This window comes from Tamandua tetradactyla, chromosome 19, assembly GCF_023851605.1.
Source record: "Tamandua tetradactyla isolate mTamTet1 chromosome 19, mTamTet1.pri, whole genome shotgun sequence".
Taxonomy (NCBI): domain Eukaryota; kingdom Metazoa; phylum Chordata; class Mammalia; order Pilosa; family Myrmecophagidae; genus Tamandua; species Tamandua tetradactyla.
The window spans coordinates 64,084,773-64,103,493 of NC_135345.1; positions in this window are offsets into that span (position 1 = coordinate 64,084,773).

Below are 18,721 nucleotides of genomic sequence, written 5' to 3' on the forward strand. Positions count from 1 at the left end.
ATTAGACATTTTCTTTTATTTGTTTCAAATACTATATAGTATACACACTTTTCAAATAAGACCAAATGAAGTATCAGTAAAGGTTTTGGAAAAGCAAATGGCATCATTCATTTCTGTGCTTTTTGAAGAGGTACTTGGCAAAGTATGGTGTGTTTGTTGGCTAAACAAGGACAGATTGTGAGTTGGTAGGGGAAAAGTTTGTGATGGTCAGAGACTATGTACTATGTTCAAACTGCACCTGGGAAATTTAGTTCTGGATGCCAGACTTCAAATGATAAGGACACTGATAATTGAGAAACTCTAGTTATTACATAGACTGGAGATTATAAGCTTTTAGCAGGGAAGACAAGAGGAAACTTGAGAACTCCTTATTAACATTTTAAGAAATAATTTTTAGAAAAAGGAGAGTAGACTCATTCTGTATAGATTTTGATATAAAAATTGTGACAACTGTCAAGAAATTACACAGTGAACATGTATTTTGCATGAATATAAGAAGTGTGTAAGAATCAGAATAGGTAAAAATGAACATTAATAATTTGTTCCTATGGAATCAGTAGGCCTTAAGATAGCTGAATGGAGGATACAAGTAAAAAGTCGAACTAATTGTTCATCCCATATGGAAAAGGAAGCATTGAGGGCAAAAGTCTTAGGAAAGATATTCCACAGTTAAAAATGGTTCTCCACGTGACTTTCCAAGCGTAATGAAAGGCAATCTGCTATACAAAGAAGTACCTAATTAAAGATTAAATTCCAACTGAAAAACAAATAAAAGAACTGTAAAGAGATTTAAAAATCCCCAAGTCATGTGAATGCCATACTTTTAAGAATAAATATCTCATGAGATCATCAGCCAAAACTAACAGTGTTCAATAGTGTGTTTATGTTGGAATGAACATTTAACTTGGCTTTCTGAATATAAAGATGGTAAAAAGAATTAAATGCAGTACCTTTGATATTAGAAAGAAGTACTTCTAGTGGTAGGAGGCAATACTCTCTAAGCAATATTTTCATTTTAGGTATAAGGGAGAACACAATTGTTAACCATATCATTAGTTAGATGATGAGAGAGAGAAAGAAAGAGAGACAGAGAGACAGAGAGAGAGAGAGATGGATAAATATATACCTGATTTAGGCTGTGTAAATTAAATACAATTGCAAATGGCATTTTAGAGGTCAATATGGAAACATATTAAAACAAATAATATTGGTTATGCATTGTTACCAATATTCTACATTGATAGGTTTACCTACTTCTGTGTTTAAACATTACATATAAGTATTGCATTTGTAAGCTAAAAGCTATAAGCATTGCAAAGGAAAATGAAAGAATGCCAAAATAAATGTTACTAAAGCTCTTAATGGGTTGGAAATGGCAATTCTCCCAAAATCAATCAATAGATTCAATGTAATCTCACTCAAAATCCTAGCAGACTCTCTGGAAGATGATGAAAAGCTTATTTCAAAATGCATATGCAAAGGATAGCCAAAACGACCTTGTAAGTTTGAAGGACCTACAAACCTATTTCTGAGACTTACAGCAAAGTAATAGTAATCAAGTCACTAGGATATTGATATGAAGACAGACTTATAGATCAAATACATTGATTACAGAATCCAGAAATAGAGTCACTCTGAGATACTCAATTTGTTTTAAAAAATGTCAACGTATAAAGCTTAATTTTAGAAAATTTGGATATGATTATTTTTATGTCACTAGAATGATGACTAGTAAGAACAAAATAGATTAAACTTTCGTCTCCAGAAAAGTTAGAATATGCATTTGAAAATTTGAAAAGTTAATAAAGGGCTATTGATTCACAAGTGCTGTAACTGTTAATAGTTATTTCTATGTTTAGTATCCTATAGGGATTTCAAAAACTTATTTTCAGAAATTGCATACCTCCTAGATTCCCCACTCACTCTTCCTTTTCCCCAAGCTGCAGAAAATATTGGCTACTATTTGTTTCCAGATGAGTCTCTCTCCAGGAAATGCCCTTGGCTAAAAAGCCTACATCAAATAACTGGTTGGTATGCATAAATGTCTAAACATATAGCCTCAATGCAGAGCCATTCCTTAGGGCCATTCCAGCTCCAGAGCTCCATCTGCCTAATCCTGATGCTTTCACTAGTTTAAAGGTATCAACCAGAAGAGTTTACCCAAGTAAACCTCACTGCATGCAAATCTCTAACTCCAGGTCTCTTTCCACAATCTGCAACAGATTTGTTCCAGATTTGCCACAAATTCTATTCCACAAGAATGCTATATCTTAGCATTCATGGATCTGTTACAATTAAACAACTATGTGCTAAAGGACAAATTTATAATTCCCTACTCAATGTGTAAGCTTTTTTGCTTTTAGATTCATTGGCTTCATTTTTCTTACCATTAGTTCCCAGTTACTCATGTGACTACTTAATAGCACAGTTCAGTGTTTCTAGGCATACAGCCAGATTACAAGTCCAGTTATAGATTTTTAGCATTATCCTCCCCCAAGCCAAATACACTTAAATGAGTATTTAATTGAATTAATTAGAAAATTTTCACTTAGTTTAAGTAACTTAATTGTTCTCAGCATTGGCAGGAATCCCAAATTCACAAATTGAATTAAATGGGTGTTACCAAGAGTAAGGCAACACAAAAAATTCTGCTTAGAATGTAAAGTGTAAATTAGCAGCTGTTGAAAAGAATGATGAAGTCACAGATATGGATAGGTAGATGGATACATAAATATATATAAACATATGAAGTATTTATTTATTTAAATGAATATATATACATAAATTTTAAGCATACCATAAAACAAAGCTTTACAACTACAAGTGTGAAACTTACCTTTTGCATGTAATTTTTCAGAAAGTGTAATGCATTTCTACAAAAATAATAGCTATATCTAATAGTCAAGCTATTTATATTTTCCTTTATCAAAGGAATAAGAGCACTTTTTTTTTTCATGGGCAGGCTCCAGGAATCAAATCCAGGTTTCTGGCATGATAGGCAAGAATTCTGCCACTGAGCTGCCGTTGCACTATTGCAGCACCCTAGAGAACCTATTTTTAGAGAAACATAGAGTGAAGAAAAGATTTTCATCTACATTCCCACTATCCAGGGAACAACTTCTTCTTATATTTATTGTCCTCAAATATTATTTTGTGCATTTAAAATAGATGAAATTAAACATGAATTATAATTTTTGTGAATTCACTCATCCAGCAGATATTTATTGAGTGGATAACATGTGTTCATAACTGTTCATATCACTGGAAATATAGTAGTAATCAAAAGAAAATTCTTGCTCCTGTGGTGCTCATATTTAGTAAGGAAGAAGCACATTAAACCAACATAAATAATGATGCAACAAACTACAAATAATGTTATGAAGAAAAATACAGTAGAAAAGAACTTTGAAAGTAGGAAATATGCATATTTTTAGATATTTTGATAAGGACATCTTCCTCTAATGAAGTGTTGTCTGTTTTTCCCCCCAACATGAATGCACTGAGGGAGAAAGCCACGTGTTTATATAGAATTTGGAAGATAATATGGAAAGCAAAAACCCAGAGCATTATTGGTGTGTTTTAGGGAAAGCAAGGATATTGTAACAGGGTAGAGAGAATGGGAGAAAATTAGGGAATGAAGTAGGTAGGGGTCTGGATGAAAAAGCAGATTACATAGAAACTTTAAAGGCCACTGAAGACATTTGGGTGTCTTAATTTAAGAAAGAAGGAAAGCTATTACAGGCTCTTGAGCTAGAAAGTGACATAATCTCTTATTAACAGTTTGCATCTGCCACTAAAATGTGAGTCCTAAGAGGTGCAAATTTTTATCCATCTTAACTTCCATATCCCTGGAACCTAGAATTTATTCAGTACTAAATGCTCAAAAAATTGTTGAATGAACTAATTAAGGAATGAAAATCTTCAAAAGATACAGTTGACATTTCCTGATATATATCCAGATTGCCTTAGAATCAGATTTGAGGTGAAGAAGCTAATTAAGTTTTAGAAATGAAAGTATGAGGTACCAGTGATATATCCAAGTATAGACATTAACGGGGTGGTCCATCATAGAAGACTGGTTTAAAGAGAGATCAGGTTATAGATATAACTTGGAGTCATCAGCATATTTATTGGAGATTTCTCATCATGATAACTTACTAGAAGCCTCTGGGTATGTTAAAAAAAAATGTGTCTGGATCCCAGGTAAGAAAAATTTATTCGAAATTGATAAGGTTGGTCTGTGCATTAGTATGTGTGTATGTTTTTAAATATCCAGGTGATTCTAATGTGGAGCCAGCATAAATGTTACTTAAAACCAAGGACATGGATAATTTGGCTAGGTTAGTAGTTCTCAATATTGTCTAGTAATGAGAGTCACTTGGGCAATCTTTCAAAAATTCTCACATTTGGCTACACCCAAGAACAATAAAATTAAATAATTTACTTTTTAATTTCTCAAGGTTTTTCCATTGTGCTGTCAGAATGAGAATCATAGACCCTGGAAAGGTTGTAGATAAACGAATGGAACATGTTTGAATTTTGAGTTTTAGGCTACTTCACCTTTAGCAGTTTCATGAAATGGGAAGCCTCCATCGAAGAAAAGGAAGTAAGGACAGAGAGTATGTGTCCACGGTCCCAGACACCAAGTGAAGAATGTCATAGGAAGAAGGAGGGATGCATCAAACATATTTAAGTGCTGTTGATTTTAGACTGAAAACTAACTGAATGTTTAGACTTGTGAAACATGTTGTTAACCTAAATGAAAGCAATTTTGGTGAAATACTGAAATGAGTATTAGAGAAATCCAAGAGACAAAATTAAGGATGTGTGGGCAGTGACTTGGTTAACCACTTTGGAGGGGGCTTGAAGAGGAGCAGAATATTGGGTGGTATTTGGAGAAGTAATGATGAGCAAGGGAGGGGTATTTTAATAATGGTAAATAGTACATTACATTTGATTGATAGGAATGATCCAATAGAATGAAACATTAAACATGCAGTCAATATAGAAAGGGAAAAAGTGTCTGTGTGTGTGTGTGTGTGTGTGTGTGTGAGATGCTATTGAGTGAGTAAATGCATTAGTAGATGGGTTGGCAAAAGATAGGAGAAAAGTTATCCACTAAGGAATAGGGGAGTTAGACTATAGGGAACCGCACTTGTTTGAAACTATTATTTACCCGAGAGCCATGTCCTTTAATTCTCATTCAATATTCTTGGGTGGGATCCTTTTTGTTGTTTCCATGGAGATGTGATCCACCTAATTGTGGGTGGTAACTTTTGATTAGATGGTTTCCATGGAGATGTGTCTCCACCCATTCAAGGTAAGGTTGCTTACTGGAGCCCTCTAAGAGGGAACCATTTTGGAAAAAGCTTTAGAGAGGAGAGCCCACATAGCCAGAAATCTTTAGAGATGCAGAAGGAGAACACCCCTGGGGAATCCCTGAAATGTGAAACCAGGAGAGAAACCTAGCCAAAATTACCATGTGCCTTTCCAGGTGACAGAGGTGTTCTGGACAAATCAGCCTTTCTTGAATCACGATATCTCTCCCTGGATGCCTTAGTTTGGACATTTTCACACCTTGGAACTGTAAACTTATAACTCAATAAATTCCCCTTTTTAAAAGCCATTCTGTTTCTGGTATATTGCATCCCAGCAGCTTACAAACAAAAACAGGAACTAATTCAGACAAGTTAGTAGCATTGTTAGTTGGGGGATATGAAAATTGTCTTCATCTTGCTTCCAATTTCTTCACTGAAATGAAAAGCAATGTGATCATCCAAGCATGAAGTAGGTTATTGAAGGCAGATGGCAAATGAGAAAATGAATTGATAATAAAATGTAATGGAATTTCCAGAAAATTCTAAATGAGGTTCCACTTACGGTTTATGGTCCTGAGTTTATGTGAGATCAGTTGACATTCTTGTGTGTTTTTCTCTAGCCTTATTCAACTTGTTTTGTGTAGGTCTAGAGTAGGTGGAGAGATGGGAGATTTTCTAACAGCTTATGAAGGAAGAAGAGAGAGGCAAACGAGTCCAGGATATATGCAATGGAGGGATAATAATGCTGGAATATAGCCAAGATCAGCTTCCATAGAAGTGTGACAAGTTCAGATACACAGGGACCCACTCTCATAAGGGCCTCAAACTTGGTTAAAAGTGCTGCAGATACCATCTTGAAATTCTCATTAATTTTGTCTGTGAACTTGCATTTTGTAAGTGAAGTCCAGTGGGGCAATGTAGCATGTGTGTGTATAGTAGAGATACCTGTATGTGCGTGTTTACAATGCCTGGCCCTCTGTTTACATAAATATTCAAAATACCTACACACTTCCATAACATGCTTAACTTGTTCTTGCTTTGAGTCTCACTGAATTCACATGTATCATGGAGCTATTGGAATTCTGTACTCACGTTCCATATCATAAAAGTTATTATTGAGTAACACCAAGGGACACTGAGAACCCTGAGAAGCCAAAATTTCAAGTGGAATCAGAATTTGCTTTGAGTGCAGAAATAAGCAATGGTGTTTGTCTTAGTATTCCTAACTGTTAAAACAAATTGCAAATACGAAAAATGTGGAAACAATTTTGGAATAATGTAATGGAAAAAGGCTGGAAGAATTGGGATCTGCTTAAAAGAAAAAGTTTAGATTGCTTTGAAGAGACTGTTGGAAATATGGATGCTAAAGATACGTTTACTGAAACCTTACACAGAAATGATGCATGTGTATTTGGAGACTGGATTCTTGCTTTAAAGAGGCAGAGGACTTGGTGAAATTGATTTTTGATGTCACATTGATTGCAGAACTTGGAAGTGATGAACTTGGGTATTTAGCTGAAGAGATTTCCAGCTTAAATATGGAAAGTTCAGCCTTATTTCTCCTAGTAGCTTATTGTGAAATGAGAAAGGGCTAGGCACAAGAGTTCAAAAATTGATCAATTTAAAAATTCTGAGCTTCCAGAAAGTGAGTCCCCAGAAAATAGTGCCCACTGTAAGGGTTTAGCTGAAAATAGAACCAGTCAGCAATTTGAGGGGAAGTCAAGAGTGGATATGTAGTTATACAAGAAAGATTTATAGAAGGCTCTCTTGTCTTATGGTTTGGAACCAAATTCAAAACGAGTAATTTATTTCTCTCATAATTTTATGAATGGAATGGCTGTCAAACTGGACTTAAAGGGACAGAGAAGGGACAAATGAAGGGAAAATCATTTCAAAGGCAGAACCATGGAAGCTGAAATCAGGACCAAAGACATTTCCTCAGACCATAAGAGTGGGCCCACCCATATGTGTAGAAAGCGTAGTTCTGTTCCAGAACTTGGAGATTCAGTTTTGCCCTATTTTACAGAAAAGGAAATCAAAGATGAGAGAACTTCATTAAATAGCTCAGTTCTAAAAGGCAGAATATAGCAGTGTTTCTGGCTATGAATATGAACACTTAATCTCTATTTAATAATTGATTGTAGCAAAACTATTTAGGAACTTAGGTAACTTCATTTTATGAATATTGTATAACTTTTGTTGAATATTGTCTAACTTTTAAATGTAAAAGAAAGATGTTGATCCTGTGTGAAACCAAATTAAGCCCATTTACTATTCAGCATCATAATAAATAAATATTACTTCTTGTCTCTCCAAAATAGGCTTTATTTCTCAATAAAACTTGCATCTGTGTTTCTCTATTCTAATAAATTATGAAAGTCGTAACTTTTACTAAATTTAAATCTAATCATCTTAGATTAAGATGTAAATAACTGATTTTATTTTGTATATGGCTAGATCAAGAATAAAACCAAGAAATGGTGTTCCAAGGACAAAATTCTTTCTCACTGTATCAGGAAGATGAACTCACCCACCAAAGTATCCCAGATAGCATTGTAAATGTGAAAAGTAGTGCAATGTCAGCACACCCTTCTTGTAGAAATCTAAATATTTTAACACCTAACTGAGCAGATTTCTTACAACCATAATAAATGTCAATATACTTATATGATCTCCTGTACTAATAAAAAATGTATATGAAAAGTTTTTTTTTTGCTTCAGCTACTATGAGTTAAATTAAATTTCTCAAAATTGTAGTTTCAACATTACTTTCTTATGGTCTGTGATAAGCAACCAGGTATAAAATTTAAGTTAAATGTAGTTAAAATGCCATTTGTGGCATTTAAAAAAATTGATTTATTATTTTACTACTTTATGAAGAATATTTCCATATTTCTATATTTATATCTATTTTTCTAAGTTGTAAATCTAAACTAACTGTATAGCAGCATAATCTCTGTATATCTGGCTTTTTAGAAAATGATTACTTTTTGGAATAGGTAGGGAAAATATTCTGATGCTACTAGGAATTTATTAGAGATAATAGTATTCTTTATGCGTGTTTTGTCTGATTATCAAGTCTAAATGGTCATTAATGAAAATTGTTTACTATTTGAATGGACTGAAAGGCTAAAGAAAATGAAGTCCTGGAACCACACATTCCTTTGATTCCTATTAATTGTAACCATGGATAACATATTATTTGAAGTCAGAAATGAAAGAATCCTCTAAAATGAAAACATATATATTTCTTGGTCATATAGCATCATCACTTGTATTATGATAGAGGAAAAACCTAATTCTATCATTTACTTTCCAAAATTGTGTGTGTAGGAAGGAACTTCAGTAAATAATGCTTTCCAATGAAAGTCAAAGTAATTTAGGTAGATAATAAATTAATGAAAAATACAATGAATCAGAGACTATGATAAGCCCCTAGATACATGTTGTCAGAATATTGTTGTCAGTAATATTCACATTAACCCAGTTAGGTGGGTGTAAACAGTTTATGAATTGGAGGCTTAGGAAGCCTAAATGGTATGGTCAGGTAATATCGCTAGAATGTGACAATAAATCATATAAACCTGGATCTTCCAACTCTAGGTACTCTGAGGTCTCTAATGCACCATGCTAGTTTGGAGATAGAATCAAAATATTTAGCAGTTAGTTTGACAAAGAATAAACATGCACATTTTATAATGAATTTAGGAGAATAAATGGAAGTATAAATGAAATTCCCAGCAGTATAAGACAATGTATGTTTAGAAGTATTTAGAAAAGAGCAATAGAATATAAATTAGTATGTCTAGTTTGTGGATTTTAAATTTTATTTCTCTGTAATTTTAGATTATCTAACTATGCCCCTGGTATTTATACTCATTGATCACCACAAACCCAGAATAGTACCCACACAGATCATTTCTGCTTGTATCCTGAAAGCAAAAATCTCAATATTGATCCCTTGTACAGGAATTGTTAATCTATTGCACCATAATGCATCAGTAGTGGGAACGGAATATTTATATTACTTAAAGAGGCTTCTATTTTAACAACACGCAGATAATAAGTTTTAATAAGCTTCTTTCTATTTTTTTGAGTCAATACCAAATACAAACTTTTAAAAAAATGCCTCACTAACTTGAATGCTATTGAACTACTCTTACATTTTTTTCAGCTGATAACATTTATTAGGTCATGTGTGGCATATATTTTAATTCAGCAAATAGGTTTTTTTTAATTGTTTAAGAATAGTTTCTGAGTGCTTATTTTCTAATTTCCTGTGCAACATTTATTCTCTACATTAGCTGTACCCTCTCAACAAAAAGACATCACTGTATAAATACAATCAATTAGGGCGGGCCGCGGTGGCTCAGCGGGCAAGAGTGCTTGCCTGCTATGCCGGAGGACCCCGGTTCGATTCCCGGCCCCAGCCCATGTAAAAAACAAACAAACAAACAAAACATAATAAAAAACAAGAAAATGTTTAAAGATGTTTCCCTTTCTTCCTCCCTTCCTTCCTTCTATCCTTCTTTCCTTCCCTTCCTCCCTCTCTCTAAAAAAAAAAAAAAAAAAAAATACAATCAATTACTTTACAATTGATGAAAATGAACTAACTTAATTGAGATTGTTAGAAAAATTTTACTTTACTGGATATGTCATTAAGAAAATGCATCATCTACACTCTGCCTTTATGTTGTTATGTACCACAAACCTTCCTTCTTGCACTTTGAGCTTGTTTTTACCATTTCATGGAGGAATACTGTATGTAATATGAAATATTCCCAGCCACAAATTTTATGTGGTTACTGTTATTTTCCCAATGAAGCATATGTCCAGAGTTGTCATCTAAGGTGAAAGAAGAGAAAGAAAGAAAAAAAAAAACCATGCAAACATACGTACTCTACAGACATATTAAGTATAAATAGACAATATTGTCCTCCAAGAGGACAATGGGATCTTTAAGTTATTGTTTTCTTTTCAGTATGTACCACAAATTAAGACTTTTACAATATCATACAAGGAAAGGGCACACCTCCATTTGTGTCATAATGAGTAAATGTCAGAAGGTAAGACAAAATCTTTATTCAAATGCCTGTCAATAAACTGATAAATTCACAGCAAGCTTCTTTGAGAATATCTGGCCATAGTTGTATATTGTAAAGAAGGGAATGCAAGAAGAGAAATACATCTCTTCTTTCATTCTGAGGAAAGATGGATTTAGAAGAATACACTCGTGGAAATTTTTACATCCAACTTTTTAAAAAGTAACAGTGTCATTGAACCTGAGCAAATAATACTACAGAAAACCATTAGTCCCTTTAATTTAGATTTGTCATATATAAAATTTCATGACTAGAATCTTAGAGTGTGAATTATTCCATTGTTGGTTTATCTATGTCAGCACAGTGTTTGAGAAGTTCACTCATATTTTGGGGTGCATCAGTAATTCATTCAATTTTATTTTTGAATACCATTTCATTCTATGATATACCAGTATTATTTTCTCATGTATTTAATAATGGACAATTGAGTTATTTCAACACTGGGGTTTTATAATTTAAGTTGTGATAAATATTCATGTACAAGTCTCTGTTTTCATTTTTCCTGAGTAAAAACCAAATGGGGGATAGGGGTCAAGATGGTGGCTTGGTAAGGTGTGCGCATTTTAGTTCGTCCTCCAGAGCAACTACTAAGTGACCAGAAACAGTACAGAACAGCTCCCAGAGCCACGGCAGAGACCGGACACACAGCATGCCCCAGTCTGGACAAGCTGGACCGGCTGCGAGTCTCCACAGTGGTGAGTTTCCCGAGCAGCACGTGTTTCCCCAAGCCGCAGCAGCTGGCAGCTGGTGGCTGGCGCCCCTCTCTCACAGGCGGCTTCCCGGACCGGATGCGAGTCTCTGGACCGGCTGTGAGTCTCAGAGCGGCAAGTTCCCCAAGCCGCAGCGGCTGGTGGCCAGCGCCTCTCCCGAACGGGCGGCTTCCCGGACCACCTGCGGGTCTCCGGACCGGCTGTGAGTCTTGGAGCGGCGAGTTCCCCAAGCCGCAGTGGCCGGCGACCGGCACCCCTCCCCCATAGGTGGCTTCCCGGAGGGAAAGGAAAGAGTCTCCAACAGTAGCAGGGACTGAGTCCAACCAAACACTGGTGGTGGCATTGATGGACCAATTCTGACTACTAGGGGTGGGCCCCCAGCTCAGGCGAAACTGATTGGGGCAGAGGCCGCCTGTTGGGCTGACTGAAAGAGAGGAAAGGGGACAAAACAGAGCCTTCTGCAGCTGTTTCTGCAGAGGCTTGGTTGCCTCTGGACTCAGCGCCGGGATTGCACAAGCTGCAACTGCCCCAAACACAGAAGCAGACTGCTTTCGGAGCTGTCTGCCACCTGGGCCTTCCCCATGGGAGGGGTGAGGCACAACTCAGGTGGAGTCCCTCTCTCAAGGAATTCAGATCCCAGGGCTTCACAATTTGAAGCCATTAAAACCAGCCTACAACCTTTCCTCTGTCTCCACCATGCCCCCAGCAGGGAGAGCTTTCCAAAGTTAAAGGAGCCACAACATATTTTGCTGGTGGGACCCGCAGAAAGACAAGTGCCACATACTGGGCAGGATAAGAAAAACAGAGCCCAGAGACTTCACAGGAAAGTCTTTCAACCTGCTGGGTATCACACTCAGGGAAAACTGACACAGGTGATTCCTTCCACCCAAAAGGAGGCCAGCTTAGTCCGGGAAAACCCGGTTGGAGTATGCAATACCTATGTAGACCCTCCTAAGGGTAGGGAGGGAAAAGGCACCTTACAAGCAGGACAAGTGAAAAGAAAATAAGAACTGAAAATTTACCCTCTGTTAAACAAAACTTAAGCTAGAGGCCCAGAAAAAGCTGAACTGAAGGTCAATTAACAGATAGACAACAAACTCATCTAGCAAGAAAACCCTGGGTAAGATAAGTGAAAGCAATCTCCAGAATAAATTAATTAAGGTAATTAAACATCCAGATGCCAGCAAAAAATAACAAATCACACCAGGAAAATTGAAGATATGGCCCAATCAAAGGAACAAACGAATAGTTCAAATGAGATACAGGAGCTGAAACAACTAATTCTGAATATATGAACAGAAATGGAAAAGCTCTTCAAAAACGAAATCAATAAATTGAAGGAGGACATGAAGAAAGCAAGGATTGAACAAACAGAAGAAATGGAAAGTCTGAAAAAACAAATCACAGAACTTATGGGAATGAAAGCTACAGTAGAAGAGATAAAAAAAAAAACGATGGAAACCTACAATGGTAGATTTCAAGAGACAGAGGTTAGAATTAGTGAACTGGAGGATGGAACATTTAAATCCAAAAAGAAACAGAAACTATAGGGAAAAGAATGGAAAAATTTGAACAGGGGCTCAGGGAATTAAATAATAATATGAAGCACACAAATATATGTGTTGTGGGTGTCCCAGAAGGAAAAGAGAAGGGAAAAGGAGGAGAAAAACTAATGGAAGAAATTATCACTGAAAATTTCCCAACTCTTGTGAAAGACCTAAAATTACAGATCCAAGAAGTGCAGTGTACCCCAAAGAGAATAGATCCAAATTGACATTCTCCAAGACACTTACTAGTTAGAATGTCAGAGGTCAAAGAGAAGGAGAGGATCTTGAAAGCAGCAAGAGAAAAACAATCCATCACATACAAGGGAAACCCAATAAAACTATGTGTAGCTTTCTCAGCAGAAACCATGGAGGCAAGAAGACAGTGGGATGATATATTTAAATTACTAAAAGAGAAAAACTGCCAACCAAGACTTCTATATCCAGCAAAATTGTCCTTCAAAAATGAGGGAGAAATTAAAACATTTTCAGACAAAAAGTCACTGAGAGAATTTGTGACCAAGAGACCAGCTCTGCAAGAAATACTAAAGGGAGCACTAGAGTCAGATACAAAAAGACAGAAGAGAGAGGTATGGAGAAGAGTGTAGAAAGAAGGAAAATCAGATATGATATATATAATACAAAAGGCAAAATGGTAGAGGAAAGTATTACCCAAACAGTAATAACACTAAATGTTAATGGACTGAATTCCCCAATCAAAAGACATAGACTGGCAGAATGGATTAAAAAAACAGAATCCTTCTATATGCTGTCTACAGGAAACACATCTTAGACCCAAAGATAAACATAGGTTGAAAGTGAAAGGTTGGGAAAAGATATTTCATGCAAATAACAACCAGAAAAGAGCAGGAGTAGCTATACTAATATCCAACAAATTGGACTTCAAATGTAAAACAGTTAAAAGAGACAAAGAAGGATACTATCTACTAATAAAAGGAACAATTAAACAAGAAAACATAGCAATCATAAAAATTGACACACCAAACCAGAATGCCCTAAAATACGTGAGGAATACACAGCAAATACTGAAAACAGAAATAGACACATCTACCATAATAGTTGGAGACTTCAATTTCCCACTCTCATCAATGGACAGAACATCTAGACAGAGGATCAATAAAGAAACAGAAAATTTGAATATTACAATGAAGGAGCTAGACTTAACAGACATTTATAGGACATTACACCCCACAACAGCAGGATACACCTTTTTCTCAAGTTCTCATGGATCATTCTCAAAGATAGACCATATGTTGGGTCACAAAGCAAGTCTCAACAAATTTGAAAAGATTGAAATCGTACACAACACTTTCTCAGATCATAAAGGAATGAAGTTGGAAATCAACAATAGGCAGAGAGCCAGAAAATTCACAAATATGTGGAGGCTCAACAACACACTCTTAAACAACGAGTGGGTCAAGGGAGAAATTAGTAAATATCTCGAGGTGAATGAAAATGAAAACACAACATATCAAAACCTATGGGATGCAGCAAAGGTAGTGCTAAGAGGGAAATTTATTGCCCTAAATGCCTATATCAGAAAAGAAGAAAGGGCAAAAATTCAGGAATTAACTGTCCACTTGGAAGAACTGGAGAAAGAACAGCAAACTAATCCCAAAGCAAGCAAAAGGAAAGAAATAACAAAGATTAGAGCAGAAATAAATGAAATTGAGAACATGAAAACAATAGAAAAAATCAATAAGACCAGAAGTTGGTTCTATGAGAAAATCAATAAGATTGATGGGCCCTTAGCAAGATTGACAAAAAGAAGAAGAGAGAAGACGCAAATAAATAGGATCAGAAATGGAAGAAGAGACATAACCACTGACCTCACATAAATAAAGGAGGTAATAACAGGATACTATGAACAACTCTATGCTAATAAATACAACAATGTAGATGAAATGGACAAGCTCCTAGAAAGGCATGAACAACAAACTTTGACTCAAGAAGAAATAGATTACCTCAACAAAACAATCACAAGTAAAGAAATTGAATCAGTCATTCAAAAGCTTCCCAAAAAGTCCAGGACCAGATGGCTTCACATGTGAATTCTCCCAAACATTTCAGAAAGAATTAGTACTAATCTTGCTCAAACTTTTCAAAAAAATTGAAGTGGAGGGAAAGTTACCTATTTCATTCTATGAAGCCAACATCACCCTCATACCAAAACCAGGCAAAGATATTACAAAAAATATCTCTCTATTGAATATAGATGCAAAAATCCTCAACAAAATTCTAGCAAATCGAATACAGCAACACATTAAAAGAATTATACATCATGACCAAGTAGGATTCATCCCAGGTATGCAAGGATGGTTCAACATAAGAAAATGAATTAATGTAATACACTATATCAACAAATCAAAGCAGAAAAATAACATGATCATCTCAATCGATGAAGAGAAGGCATTTGACAAGATTCAACATCCTTTCCTGTTGAAAACACTTCAAAGGATAGGAATACAAGGGAACCTCTTTAAAATGATAGAGGGAATATATGAAAAAATCACAGCTAATATCATCCTCAATGGGGAAAAATTGAAAACTTTCCCCCTAAGATCAGGAACAAGACAAGGATGTCCATTATCACCACTGTTATTCAACATCATGTTGGAGGTTCTAGCCAGAGGAATTAGACAAGAAAAAGAAATACAAGGCATCAAAATTGGAAAGGAGGAAGTAAAACTATCACTGTTTGCAGACGGTATGCTACTATACGTCGAAAACCCTGAAAAATCCACAGCAAAACTACTAGAGCTAATAAATGAGTACAGCAAAGTAGCAGGTTACAAGATCAACATTCAAAAATCTGTAGTGTTTCTATACACTAGCAATGAACAAGCTGAGGGGGAAATCAAGAAACGAATTCCATTTACAATTGCAACTAAAGGAGTAAAATACTTAGGAATAAATTTAACTAAAGAGACAAAAGACCTATACAAAGAAAACTACAAAAAACTGTTAAAAGAAATCACAGAAGACCTAAATAGATGGAAGGACATACCGTGTTCATGGATTGGAAGACTAAATATAGTTAGGATATCAATTCTACCTAAATTGATTTACAGATTCAACGCAATACCAATCAAAATCCCAACAACTTATTTTTCCGAAATAGAAAAACCAATAAGCAAATTTATCTGGAAGGGCAGGTGCCCCGAATTGCTAAAAGTATCTTGAGGAAAAAAAACGAAGCTGGAGGTCTCACGCTGCCTGACTTTAAGGCATATTATGAAGCCACAGTGGTCAAAACAGCATGGTATTGGCATAAAGATAGATATATCGATCATGGAATCAAATAGAGGGCTCAGATATAGACCCTCTCATCTATGGACATTTGATCTTTGATAAGGCAGTCAAGCCAACTCACCTGGGACAGAACAGTCTCTTCAATAAATGGTGCCTAGAGAACTGGATATCCATATGCAAAAGAATGAAAGAGGACCCGTATCTCACACCCTATACAAAAGTTAACTCAAAATGGGTCAAAGATCTAAACATTAGGTCTAAGACCATACAACAGTTAGAGGAAAATGTAGGGAGATATCTTATGAATCTCACAATTGGAGCCGGTTTTATGGATAGATTTGGAACGATTTCTAAATGTTGTGTTAGTTAATTTTTTTAATTAATAATAAAAAAAAGACTTCAGTAATAAGATTAAGTCCCATCCTGATTGAGGTGGGCCATACCTTAATTGAAGTAACCCCACCAAAAAGTACTGCTTACAATGGGTTCACCTACAGGAAAAGATTAAGTTTAAGATCATATTTTTCTGGGATACCTTGCTTCAAATCACCACATCAAGAAATGCTTAGAGGAAGTGTTTTAATTATTCATAGCTATATTGAAGATACTTTGAATTTTAAGTGCTGGAGAGGATGTGGAGAAAGAGGCACACTTATCCACTGTTGGTGGGAATGTCAAGTGGTGCAACCACTGTGAAAGGCAGTTTGGCGGTTCCTCAAAAAGCTGAATATAGAATTGCCATATTACCCAGCAATACCATTGCTAGGTATCTACTCAGAGGACTTAAGGGCAGAGACACAAACGGACATTTGCAGACCAATGTTTATAGCAGCATTATTTACAATTGCAAAGAGATGGAAACAGCCAAAATGTCCATCAACAGACGAGTGTCTAAACAAACTGTGGTATATACATATGATGGAATATTATGCAGCTTTAAGACAGAATAAACTTATGAAACATATAATAACATAGATGGACCTAGAGAACATTATGCTGAGTGAGACTAGCCAAAAACTAAAGGACAAATACTGTATGGTCCCACTGATGTGAAACGACATTGGAGAACAACTTGGATTATGTCATTGGTAACAGAGACCACCAGGAGATAGAAATAGGGTAAGATAATGGGTAATTGGAGCTGAAGGGATACAGACTGTGCAACAAGACTGGATACAAAAACTCAGAAATGGACAGCACAATACTACCTAATTGTAATGTAATTAGGTTAAAACACTGAATGAAGCTGCATCTGAGGTATAGTTTTTTTTTATTTCTTCTTTTTTCTTTTTTTATTTTTTCTCTCTATTATCATTTTATTTCCTCTTCTGTTGTCTTTCTATTTCTTTTCTAAATTGATGCAAATGTACTAAGAAATGATGAATATGCATCTATGTGATGATATTAAGTATTACTGATTGTATACGTAGAATGGAACGATTTCTAAATGTTGTGTTAGTTAATTTTTTTTAATTAATAATAAAAAAAAGACTTCAGTAATAAGATTAAGTCCCATCCTGATTGAGGTGGGCCATACCTTAATTGAAGTAACCCCACCAAAAATACTGCTTACAGTGTGTTCACCTACAGGAAAAGATTAAGTTTAAGATCATATTTTTCTGGGATACCTTGCTTCAAATCACCACATCAAGAAATGCTTAGTGGAAGTGTTTTAATTATTCGTAGCTATATTGAAGATACTTTGAATTTTGGTCACTAAGATCAAACACATAGATACTTGATTTTACTTTAAATTCTAGATTTAGATTGAAAAAAGGAAAAAAAAAACTTTTCATACATTTTAGGATTTCACAACTTTGTTGTGTGATTCATGAATCAGACAGTATCCCAGTCAGAAATTAGAAAGAATCTCCTCTGAGGGGTCAAAAGGTGAAGCTCAACTGGGCAAATGCAGAAACAAGTGAGGAAATGTTCTGTTTGGCTACCATCATTTCCATTTTACTTAGGGGAGTCTTAAAAAGTAGGGAACGGGTAGTTGCTTAAGAATGAGGAAGCCAGCTGGTGATAACTGATTGGCTATATTAAAATTGGGTTCTGGGCAAGTGGGCATATACAGGAAATCAAAACTAGTTTAGGTTGTTTGTTTTGCTGATTCAAGGCATCATATGGGCATCTTCGTGTTGAATCTTCTAGATGTTATTTATCAATTCCATCTTTTGATCCAGCTACACTGAGGGCTGAGATAAAATATTTGAGGTACCAGCACCACTCTCAGTTACCATATGCTGGTCCTTGATGGCTCTTGTAGGTGATTAACTCTAGGTTACAGAAGTTGAAGATTTGGTTGTCAGGTTATCCAGGAACCTTGCTAAGATAATTGATGAGATGGCTACACTAAACAACAGAGTTTTAATGCAGGTGAAACAATTTTATATTGGAAGACAATGCTGCTCTTTCATAGGTAGAGATGAGTCAATCCCGGGTTTCATAGCTGGAGAGGAGACACCAATCCCTGGTTCCACAGTCTAATGTGGCTGGGGGTTTTAAGTTTAGGCCAATACTCGTTTATCATTCTGAAAATTCCAAGGCCCTTAAGAATATGCTAAATCTGCCCTACCTCTGCTGCATAAATGGAACAAGAAAGCCTGGATAACAACGTGTCTTTTACAACATGGTTTACTAATTTAAGCCCACCATTGAGAACTACTGCTCAGAAAATTAAAAAAAAAAAGTCTCCTTTCAAAATAGTACTGCTCATTGATAATGCACCTTGTCACCCAGGAGCTTTGATGGGGATGTGTAAAGAAGTTGTT